This window comes from Macaca nemestrina, chromosome 7 (assembly GCF_043159975.1).
Source record: "Macaca nemestrina isolate mMacNem1 chromosome 7, mMacNem.hap1, whole genome shotgun sequence".
Classification (NCBI taxonomy): domain Eukaryota; kingdom Metazoa; phylum Chordata; class Mammalia; order Primates; family Cercopithecidae; genus Macaca; species Macaca nemestrina.
The window spans coordinates 53,357,871-53,370,228 of NC_092131.1; the positions used below are offsets into that span (position 1 = coordinate 53,357,871).

At 43.8% G+C, this 12,358-nt stretch overlaps 1 protein-coding gene across 6 annotated transcripts in view; it reads right to left on the reverse strand.

The window, feature by feature from the left end:
• The window catches only part of LOC105481794 (sterile alpha motif domain containing 4A), a 224,917-nt gene that overhangs the window by 87,913 nt on the left and 124,646 nt on the right, over positions 1-12,358 (reverse strand). The gene's annotated exons all lie outside the window — the stretch shown is intronic.

Below are 12,358 nucleotides of genomic sequence, written 5' to 3' on the forward strand. Positions count from 1 at the left end.
GCTACAACTACTTTGGTACAATTGAATAGAATGTATAGCTGTTTTCTTTCTGAGAAAGGTCTAGCCCACCCCCTGATAGACATGGGGCTAAGACTAAGAAGCTCTCCATAGACAAGTAAGTATGAACAAAGGTCCTATTCCAGAGTCCCGGGGGTGAGGCTGCTTCCCCTCCCCCAGACAGCTCCCCAGACATCTGTTGAAAGTGATTTAAATCCTGGCAAAGGCATCTGTGTGAAATTGGAAAAACTTCCTAGATGGAGAAATTTGTCAGGGAAAAAAAGAGCTCCACTCATCTCTGTGCAGTAAGCCTGCACCTTTCTCATGAGACGCTAACTCAGAACAACTATGGGCTCAAAGCTAGAATAAGCAATGGACTCAAGACTTGGCTCCTGGGGCACCTGTAACCGCTGTTTTTCTTTATGTAGAGATCAGCTTGTTTTTATTGTGGTAAATACACATGACATTTACCATTTTAATCATATTTAAGTGTATGTTCAGTGGCATTAGGAACATTCACAGGCTGGGGGTGGTGGCTTATGCCTGTAATCCCAGCACTTTGGGAGGCTGAGGCAGGAGCATCGCGTGAGCCCAGGAGTTAGGGATCAACTTAGGCAATGAGTTGGTCCTCATCTCTACAAATAATGAGACCTCATCTCTACAAATAATTAAAAAAAAAATAGCCACGTGGGATGGTGTGTGCCTGTAGATCCAGCTACTCTAGAGGCTGAGGTGGGAGGATTGCTTGAGCCTGGGAGGTCGAGGCTGCAGTGAGCTGTGATTGCACCACTGTATCCTGGCTTGGGTGACAGAGGAGACCCAGTCTCAAAAAAAAAAAAAAAAAATTCACCATTTCATAACAGTGTTCAACTATCACTACCATCCATCTCTAGAACCCTTTCATCTTCTCAAACTGAAACTCTAACTACTCTAGGTACCACAGAGAAGTAGAATCATACGGCATTTCAGTACTTGTCCTTTTGTGACTGCCTTACTTCACTGAGCATAATGTCCCCAAGTTTCGAGCTATGGGAAGATCTATTTTTAACACACTCGGAAGTATCCCTTCTGTCCCCTCTCACTCAAAACACAAACAATGCACTTTGCCTTGATTAGCCTTTGAGAAATAGCCTGTCTTGGGATTGATAGTTATTCACAGGCTCTGGGACAGAGGAAAGAAAGCTTATTTTCAGAGAAATCATTCCTGACACCTGGAGATCTCAACACTGGCCCACTGATGACCCTACAAGGGCTAGGGCTGGACAGTCCTGCTGGCTTTTATGCCGTATCTGGAGGGTTGGAAGGGGTTTCTGGAATTTAGCGGAAGGGCTTAGCAATTCTAGCTAGGTGCAAACATAACAAGCCCAGTTATCACTGTTGACCATAAGCTACAAATGCATCACTCTGTACTGCAATGCCGATCAAGACTACAGGAAAGACTATCTCAAGAAAAATACCAGCAAAAAAAGAGGCATGGTATATAACGAAAGAGCATAAGCTTTGGAGTCAGGCAAGCTGGGCACAAATCCCAGGCATGCCACTTAATTTGTGGTAGAACCTTGGTAAGTTACTTAACCTCTCTGAGCCCCAACCACCTTATCAAGAGTGGTACAAATAGCATCTGCCCCTCCATGTGCTGTGGGATTAAATAACGTAAAGTAGCAAAAGGGCCAGTCAAGTACTTGATGATGGAGATAATTCCTTCCGCTTGTCTCTGCATAGTCGGACTCATGTTAGAGCAATGTGGGTGGTTTGGGATACCAAGTTTTTAAAAACAATATAGAGAAGATGACCCAAAAGAAGTCATTAAAAATGATCAAGGAGGTAGAAAGTCAAAAGGTGACAAGAAAATGCGTTTACTCTGCTTACAACAATATGAAGAGATGCTTGACTCACTTCAAGTGGGGATTTCATAAGGAGATGCCAAAGAGTCAACTATTTGAAGTAGAAGTCTCCAAACCAAAAGCAGGAGAGATTAAGATAGGACGTGGAGAAGAACAGAATTGCCAGAATAATGAAAGACTCAAAATCACCAAGGAAGGCTTTAGAGTCTCTGCCCTGGGGGTCTGAATAACAGAGTGAGATAATCTTGAGAGCACTGTCCAACACTAATAAAATATAAGCCACATATAATATGCTAAACTTTCTAGTAGCCATATTAAAGAAGAGACAAACAGGTAATGTAAATTTTAATGATATATTTTATTTAAATAATCAAAATATTATCACTTCATTATCAATCATCATTAATAATTTCATAAAATTATCAATGAGGCATTTTTCCTGTTTTTTGAATTAAGTCTTTAAAAATCTTTTAAAAGTCTTAAAATGTCAATGTATTTTATCATGGACAGTACATCTCAACTTGGACCAGCCACAGCTGAAGAGCTTAGAAGCCTTATGTGGCTGGTGACTACTGAGCTGGTGAGCACAGGGCTGGAGACATTCAGATGGGGAAGGCTGGCGGGAGGGCACAGATGACCTCAGCAGGTCCCTCCCAGCTCCCTGACTCTATATTTAGCTAACTGCCACCTGACACAAGACAACTCTCACACATTCCACTAGGTATAGCCTCCCTTTTAAAGTAGCACTGAGAGGTGAAGAAAATTCCATTTCTAACTTTCCCCTCAATTCATCTTCAGCAAATACCAGGCATGTTTTAAATGATGAATGTGCTTAGCATGAAGATAAAAACTATTCATTAAGCCCAAGAGGCACTGGAAAGAAGCAAAAGGGGCCAAGAAGCAAACGCGGTTATGTTGTAAGCCTACTGTAATCAGAGGTGGCTAGCGTACATCCTTGAAAATGGACATTTAAAGATAAAAAATTAGGAATGGCCTCTAATTAAAAATTCATGAGGCTGAGGAACTCCCTAGCTTTCTGCGAGGTCATTTCCCTGTTTGGATATGCTACCCTTCCACAAAATGTCAGCCTAAAAAAAAAAAAAAATTCAGCAACAACAACAAAACGTAAATAGGAGTCATAGTACAAACTAAACATGTTATCTCCATGTAACCACTCTCTGTTGTGGATTAACCTGGGATTCAGAGGAGGAACAAGCGCAGCAAAGAGGAAGGAAAATGAGAGGCTGCTGGCCCCGGTCCCTTTATCCTCAGAACATGGCTTGGATGGTGGGACCAGGAAGACAAGTATGGCTTTTGTTTACTACCACTGGGAACATGGAAATCAGATTGCTCTCTGAGGGCTAACTACACCTACTGGATCAAACTATTTCTGCTACCACTCCAGCTGCCACCGCTGAGAGCCAACAGTATTGAATGTTTTCGAAGTGCCAGGCACTCTTCTAAGCCCTGTGCATTTAATTACTCACTTAATCCTCCCAAGAAGCTTATGAGGTAGGTCCTATTACTAGCCTTCTTTTACAGATGAAGGCACAGGGGCACAGATGGGCCAAGTTACTTGCCCTGGCCCCCTGCTAGTGAAGTGGCAAAATGGAGGTAGGCAGGTTTGATATTAGGTACATAATGGCTGTCCTGCTACAACAGCGTGGCCATAAGCCAAATATATTGATATTTATAACATAATTAGATGTTCTATAGTTATATATGATATAGAATTACATATAAATATGTAATAGTTATAAACATCATATAAATGTATTAATAGAGTACATGGATCATCAGAGGAGTTGGTGAGCAACGGAAGTATAATAAAAAGGAGTTACAGAGACAATGTAAGTGATACCTATTATGGTTTAAAATATGTTAACTATTTATTTGACAAACCTCTCTTTGAAAGGCAGAGCCTAATTCCCTTCCTTTTGACTGCAGGATGGATTCAGTGAGTCACTTTCAGTAAATAGAATGTAGGGGAAATGGCGGCATGTGACTTTATGGATTAGGTTATAAAAGACACTGTGGCCTCACCTTGCTGTCTCCGAGTACTCACTCTAGGGAAAGCCAGCTGCCATGTCATGACATCATTCAAGCAACCCAATGGGGAGGTCCTTGTAGTGAGGAACTGAGGCCTTGTGCCAATACCTAGCACCAAGTTGCCAGCCATATGAGGGAGCCATTTTGGAAGCAGTTCTCCTAGCCCAGGTAAGCCTTTCGACGACTGCAGCCCACATACCATTTTGAGGAATCCTAAGCCAGAATCTCTCATATTTCTGACCCACAGAAACTGTGTAACATGTGTATTGTTTTAAGCTGCTAAATTAATTAGTACACTATCCAACTGCCCCTCTAGGTAAAAGGAAGTTTTAGCCACTTGGTTTTGAATAGATCAGTCTTTCTGGCAAAGTCATTCCCATTCTGGCACGGACCCATGAAGTTCCTGTTGCCACTAAACATTTCCCTCCCTCAGCCTCCCCTGTCCTGATTATCCACTCACCAAACAACCTTTGGACCATGATTTAGCTCCCCAGTTACCCTCAGGTAGAGAATGAACTGATCATAGAGACTTGAGGTATTTCCAAAATCTGTGATAATGATTTTTCAGGGCAACTTAATACAGAGTTTCTGATTATGATTTGGCTTCCTGTGGAGGCCTGCCGACAGGGACAATGTGTGCTGATTATATGGACTTTGAGTACGTCTGGTCTCTCTGATGATGGCTCCTCGTGGCAAATTAACCAGCCAGCATTGCAGTGCCTACCTCCCTACTTTCTAGTTAGCATGAGTCAGTCTTTCAGGAGAGTATCCCCAGGGTGCTAACAAGTGTGAACATCTCCACCTTCAAATGGAAGCCAGACCCTACATGCAGGGACTTGGTCATACTGCCTAGGTCCTGTCCAACTGCCCACTGGCCTTTGTGGCATCCACACCACCCTCTAGAGAGCAAAGAATCTTTGCTGAGATTTGTATTTAACAAATTCTTCTCCCTGGGGAAGATTCAGGAAGCCTCAGAATTTTCAATTAATTGATCACTTCTGAGATCCAGGCTCTACCATTACTCACCCCAATATCACCTGATTCAGGACACAGTGGAAAACTTAAGTGCCAGAACTTCAAGGTTTAGAGATGTCAGCTTACCTCTAGTATGTTTTCTGAATATTTTCTTTGTTATTTCTCTGTATAAGGAGCAGAGATGTAACAGTTTGCTGGATGTTTTATGTGGATAGAAGTTAATGATTTATAATTTGTAAGCCAGTGACATAGATGTAGTAAAAAAAAAAAAAAAAATTAAAGGAGCTATAATTAAAGACCATGAGGATTAGGAAACTGTCCCAATGATTTTTGGAGTGACAAAGAGTGTGTTTAAATACCAAGTCTGGTATTATTACTACACAATGGTATGTCAATGCTTAAGGGCTCTAGTTGTTAGTAAATTACCCTTAAATTGCTATTTTATTATACCCTTGTTTTCAGTTTAATAACGTTTACCATAAAAGGGTTTCTCACAAGCGCATTTAGGCAATTTGCTCATGCAAGAAATGGCTAGGAATTAAATGCACACACAGAAGAAGTACTAGTGAAATGAATGTGCTAAAAAGGAAGGAATATTGGTGGGTTTTACATGGTCAAAGGCTCCTTGGAAGAATATATGTTACAAAGTCAATCCTAGACACATCATGTACTAAAGGCTTCTAAATATAGTGCAAATCTGCACAACTCAAAAGTGGATAACAACACACACCATGTATTTATTTGGTAGGGATGTGAGCTGAGCCCAGGGCACCTGAAAAATCAGGGCAAAAATACCAACATGGCAAATGGTGGGATTCCTGTGTTGGCATGGCACTTGAATTTGTCTCCAAGGTACCCTCTTGAGCTAGAGGTGACCAGAGAAGAATCCCCATAATTTGGTGGGAGCCCTGCTAGTGGTATGGATTCGACCAGTTGTGATGGGGAACCCAGTCTGGAGTTATGAGCCCTTACAGCTGCAAGTGGTGCTTTGAAAAGGTACAAAGGATTGAAAAGACATAAACCCTCCCCCTACTTTCAAGGAAGGTGATTGCGGGCTTCCAGGGTGGCCTCCATTGATCCTAGACTACTGGTATTCACCTGTGTGCTTTTCTCCCACACTGAATGAGAGTTGGTCTATGTGACCAACAGTGTGCAGTGGAGGCATTCTGACCTTAGGTCACAAAAAGCATTGCAGCTTCTACCTTGCTGTCTTGGTTCATTTGTTCTGGGAGAAGCCAGTCACACCAATTATGAAGATGCTCAGGCACCCCAGGGAGAGACCTGTATGGGGAGGAGTTCAGGCCTCCTGCCAACAGCCAGAATCAACTTGCCAGCCATGTGAGTGAGCTTGGAAGTGGCTCCTCCAGATCTAGTTTATTTCTTGACTACAACTTTGTTGGAGACCTTGAGCCGGAGCTACCCAGCCAGGCTGTTCTAAATTGCTGACCCTCAGAAAACAGAGATAACTTCTTGTTAAGTCATTAGGTTTTAGAGTAGTTTGTTACACAGCAATAGTTAACAAATACAGAGAGCTTTTGGTTACTTGGTAAAAATCACTTCAACATGTTACTGTCCCTTGGATTCACTAGAAAAGGCTGGGATCTATGTAGCGGACTATATAGACCACTATGATCATTTTAGTCTTTTCTGACAACAGGAAGGTCAGGTGCTGGTCATTCAAAGGCATCTGACCATCCTCAAAAGGCAAGAACCAGGTACCTCTTGCCCTAGCAGATACTTCCAATGAACCCTTCACCTCTCCAGAGGAGAGATCTGGTCATCTCTTTCATGGAGACTTTCCATCTGTAGTTACTTTTTCCCCAGGTACCGGCACAGCTAGGTGCTCCAGGAGTGCTCCTTTACTCCTTAAGGACCCAGGCCAGCTGGAAACTAGTCCTGAGATCTCGGCCAAGGACTCGAATTAGGGTTAGGATTCACCTTCAGGTTTCTGACCTCCTCCTGGCCATGACCAGTCAGGAGGTCTGAGGCTGGCCATTCCCAGAGGGCACAAAAACCAGGCCAGCTCCCCCAGCCACCTGCCTCGGTTCTGACCTCTGGCCCGTGAGTATGCAGACAACTCCATGTTTGTATCTGCAGCCCAGGTTTCTCCCCTGAGCCCCAGATTCACATTCCAACTGCATCCTCTCCATGCTCACTCAGATGATCTCAAAGTCAACATGTCTACAACCCAACTCTTGCTCTTACTCTCACCACATCTGCTTCTTTGTTCTTCTTTCCTATCTCAGCAGATGGCTTTCCATCTTTCCAGTTGCTCAGGTCAAAACCTTGGAGTATCCTTGACTCCCTTCTCTCATATCCTGCATCTAACCTCTCCATAAATCCTATGGGCTGAATTTTCAAAATACATCTGGAATGTGACTACTTCTCACCATGTTTCTTCATATCCCCACCCTCTCCAGTAGTCTATTATCAACCATAACAATCATTTATAAAAGGATCTTTTAAAACTAGAAGGTAGGTCATGTCACTCCCCTGATCAAACATGTCAATGGCTTCCTATCTCAGAGTAAAAGCCAAAGTCCTTATGATGGCCTGTTAGTCCCTCTATGATCTAGCCTCTACCCTTACTACTGACCCTCTCCTGTTTCAGTCCATCCTGGCTGCTGTGATGTTCCTTCAACATATCAGCCGTGTGCCTGCCTCGGAACCTTCACACTTGCTGCTTCCTCTGCCTGTAACACTTTCCCCCCACACCCATGTTTAGCCTCTCTCAGCTCTGTCTTTGCTCAAATGTCACCTTCCTACCTTTAGACAGACCTTATCTGTCGCCCACCCCACTTCTCTCAGTTTACACTCCCTTATTCCCAGGTCACGCTTTGCTTTTTCCATAGCACTTACCACCATGTGACCTGCTGTACAGTATGCTTATTTCTGGCCCCTCTCCATTAGAATGCAAACTCCATAAGGGTAATGAGGGTGTCTCCATTTTTTTCATGCATTAATATTCCTTATTAATTACAGTTGTTGTTTTTTTTTTTGAGACAGGGTCTTGCTCTGTTGCCCAGGCTAGAGAGCAGTGGCACAACCATGGCTCACTGCAACTTTAACCTCTTAGCCTCAAGCCATCCTCCCACCTCAGCATCCTGAGTAGCTCAGACTACAGGCATGTACCACCACACCTGGCTAATTTTTGTATTTTCTGTAGAGATGGAGTCTTGCTTTGTTGCCCAGGTTAGTTTCAAATGATCCTCCTGCCTTAGCCTCCCAAAGTACTAGGATTACAGGCATGAGCCACTGTGCCCAGCTAATTATGGCCTTTTGTTTGATAGTGTTTTAATAGTCTTTTGGATTTCTTCAAAATGTTAGTTGTTTCCTAGAAGTTTCCTTTAAATGGAAGGCTTAAGATAGAATAGATGACTATGACCTATAAACAATAGTAGGTACCAACTGTCACACACAAACTGTTCAATCACCCCTTTCTCATTCAACTTTGTTGTATTCTGATTATTTTTAGTTTTAACATCAAATAAAAACAGGAACATGAAAAAGAGGAAAATAAAATGATTAGCTCAATTTTCAAAATCTTTACTACCTCCCCCTTTTCAATATTCTGTTTAAGATGGAAAGTTTCCCCATTGTTTTTTGCTAGAAAACAAAAGCAAAATGGGTGCTTTTTGTGATTGTAACTGACACCAATTAAAGTAATCTTCATGAAAAAGATTTGAGAGGCTGAGACAGCAGAATGAAATGTATTTACTACAACTCTTGCAAACATCTGTTAAAGAAGGAAAGAAAAGCAATGTCAACAGGGTTTAAGACTGTTATATGTCTGATTTTTTGCAGCGGGAGGGGGGGACATTAAGTGATTATGTTTTAATAAAGCCTCATAGGAATGGGTCTCCTAAGAGTTATATAAATCAGAGGTGAAAAAAATGTTACTTCACTCGACAAACACAAGACACATTCTTGTAAACCACACTTGACTAGTTTTTTACACCAAAAACCCCTCAGAGGAGAGGCTGGAAGTGTTCTAAACGCAGGAAGCTTTCCCACTCTCTAATCTTCAGTGCCGCCCTCACACTCCAGACCACCACTGCCAAAACCCCACACACCACAGAGTGACACTCCAATAGTATCTTAAAATAATGAATTAGCAATCCTTATGCCGACCTTGCAAAGGAGAAAAGTGTGCTTTCTGCTTCTACGCTTAGATTTAGGCCTTGTTGCACAAGAGGTTCTAGACATGAGGGTCCCAAAAGAAACACACCATTGTCCACGTAGCCTAACTGCAATAATATTTCACAAAGAACTCCCAGGTCAGCATCCTTGGCAATGTCCAGACAGTCAACAGAGGAGTATCTTGGGAGGAGTATAAACAGATCGAATCACGAAAGAATATTTCATGCTTAATTCAGTGGAGCAAATGGAACAACAGCCATGCCACACAACAGGTTTATACACCTCAGGAAATATGGGAAGGGCTGGAGTGCACACATCCCACCCCTGACACCAGGGAGCCATTCTATATCTTTACATGACTGTGAAGTTACTGGGCCCCATGCTTTCTCAAATAACAAGGAAGTTGCTCAACAACTTATAGACAAAGTTTCCCAACTCAAGAGATGGGATCCAAAGTGTAAGTGTGAATGTAAGAGCCCTGTGGTGTGGTGTGTAACCATGTAAATATTGTCACCAAGGAACAGCATATAGATATTCCCAAAATATGCATGTTAGCAATGTTGATAGTGAAATGTATATATCACTCATTTAGGTATGAAATATGAAATAAAATACTTACACGCACGAGTCATCCAATGGGGGAGAGGATGAACAATTTTGTGGAGGCAGGATATTCGAGTCCATAGTCACAAATTAACTGATACTCTTTTTGGAAAGAAAGGCCTGGCTAACTGTGCAAGGACAGAGTTGGGTGACCCTGGAACATATTCAGCCCGGCTCTCCTGTCCTCCTGGGGCATGGCCCTGTAGAGGGAGCTAGAGACACACCTCCCTTCCTGCTTCCCCTCCAGCTGCCAGCCAACCCTGGGAATTTCTGCAACAGTAAGCAGTAAAAGGCAGCTGGTTTTCACCTGTTACTTGTGCACCAAACTCGTTTTCAGGTTAGTAGGTCTACTGATGCAATCAGAATAAGATTTTTCAGATTTTTCTTTTTTCTTTTTTTTTTTTTTTTTGAGAAGGGAAGCTACTTTTTCATTGCTGAAGTCCTTGGGCAGTGGGTAAGGAGAACAGATAGGAAGGACGATGGTGAAGAAAGCAGTTCTCTAAATAGGAATAAGAATGGCTGAGGCCATTTCCCTCCTTCTCAGCGTCCTGCTATGAAATTGAGTAGACCCAGGGCTCAGTGGCTGGACCAGAACCAGGAGGACTGATCAGATGAGGGCCCTTGGCTTTGGCCAAATTGGTGGGGATGCTATGGAAGGAGATAAGAGATCAGAGCTCATAGGGATAACATCTCCAGACAAGGGCCTCATCCTTTCCAAGTTGCAGGATGCCATCATCTAGAATTCTACAACAAAGGCAGGCACAAAAACAGCAAGAGGGCTCAGGCAGGGAAAGGTAAGGGGGAGGAGAAAGGCCCACTAGGACAGAGAGGAGCAGACGCAGAAGCAGAGTTGAGGACCGGTTCAAGCCTTGTCTACAGACCCACACAGCCTGGCGCAGGCAGGCCTGCGGGCTGTGTTGTAAGCACCTTGCACTGCTGGGAAGCTGGAGAGAGGACCAACCTGGCAGGAAGGAGCTCCTTCCTGGAAACAAACCTTCTAAACTCTACAGAGGAAGGCAGGAGGCAGCAAGGGGCCCCTATGTCCGGGGAGTTTGGAAACTAACCATTGTCTGCCCTCCCTCAACTCTACCCCGGGGTCTGAGACACATGGCCCAGTGAGCAGAAAGACAAAGCTAACTTCTAGCCACACTGGTTATGAGCTGGGAGTGACAGCAGTGGCCTTCTGTGTCATTTTAATCTAGCTTCATACCATCATCTTTGGAGGTGGTTGTATTTATTAATCCATCAGATATCTATCTTTGGTTCCTATCAATGTATATGGCCTAGTGCTAGGATCTGTCCTTTTCAATGACATTTGTGGTGTCAGAGATAGCCATAGGGAAAGTTTTTTTCCCATAGAAATGTCGGTAACACAAAGAATATGGGGGAGAATCAGACCAATGGGGTAGAGAAATACTTGGAGAAGGGCTCCATTTCTGGAACCAACAGGCAACACTGTAAGGAGTAGAATCCATCTTCGAAAGTACTCCTAGGCCCTCCAGCCAGCACCCAACACATTATTTGGCAGAAAAAAAAAAGAGCTAAGTCTATTATCACTATACCAGTGGAGACTTAACCTCCGGCTGTTTGAATCTCACATGAGATCACTGTTAGTTATCATTAAATACTCTCTGCTGTAGATATGTCTTGGACACATCTGAACCCTCCCCCTCCTGCTCCTATCATCATCTGTGATGTAGTTTAAGAATCCACCTCTCTCCCCAAATGCCATTTACCCACTTGGGCTCTCATTGCCTTTTCTCTACCACAATTGAGCTCAGTGACCCGCACATCTGTATGACCCTCCTTCCCTTCACCCTCCTTGAGGGTGGGGACAGTCCTTCCAGTTCTGTGTCTCCTACTCCCTCACCCAGGTCAGTGCTGATCACACAGCCTTGTTAGACCAACCTGGTCAAAAAAAGATACATGTCCTTTTTCTATTATGGCTGATGACACGGCACATCTGTTCCTCCTCACCTTTGTGTCTCTCTGATAAGTATCAACAGCAGAAATCTCTGGACCAGGGTAGAATGGTGAGGGGACACTGAGGCTCCAGCAGAAGGGGAAGGCTGGCCTCTCTTCACAGATGATGTCCCCAGCATCTTCACATCAACACCCCTCCCTTGGCCTTCACCAGGTCACATGTCCAGTGTCTTTCTGCTAAGAGCCCCCTCCTCTTGTCTCTACTCAGTCACAGACACAGGTAGGGTAGCCAAGTCACCTGGACACTTGGAGCCCAAGGCGCTGGTTGTTAGTGCCTAAGACGGGTTCAGTTGTCTTGGGGGCTCCTTTCTGAGGTATTCACTCCCAAGAACTGTAGGAATATCAGGTGCTCTAAGTGACTTGGGGAAAACAGAAAGACAATACGGCGTGGGGAATGACAGCACAGATGCTAGCCATGTTGTCTGAGCTTCCACTGAGTGAGCTGTGTGAACTTGGGCAATTCACCTAACCACACTGTGCTTCAGTTCCTTCATCTGGAAAATGGGCTACCTCCTAAGATTGGTGATGTTTGAGTTACTTAATCTTTGTAAAGCATGGGACCATCATCTGGCCCATAGTGAGTACTATGTAGTTGTTAGCTGCTCACCATCAATCTAAGGGACCAGGATCATGCTCCATGGGGCTCTCTCCTACAGGATGGGGACAGGAGAAGGAGACCCAAAAGCCCTAAGGCACTGGTTCACAAAGTGTGGAGGAGGGGCATGCCCAGAAAATTGTTAGAAATACAACTTCTGGGCCGGGCGCGG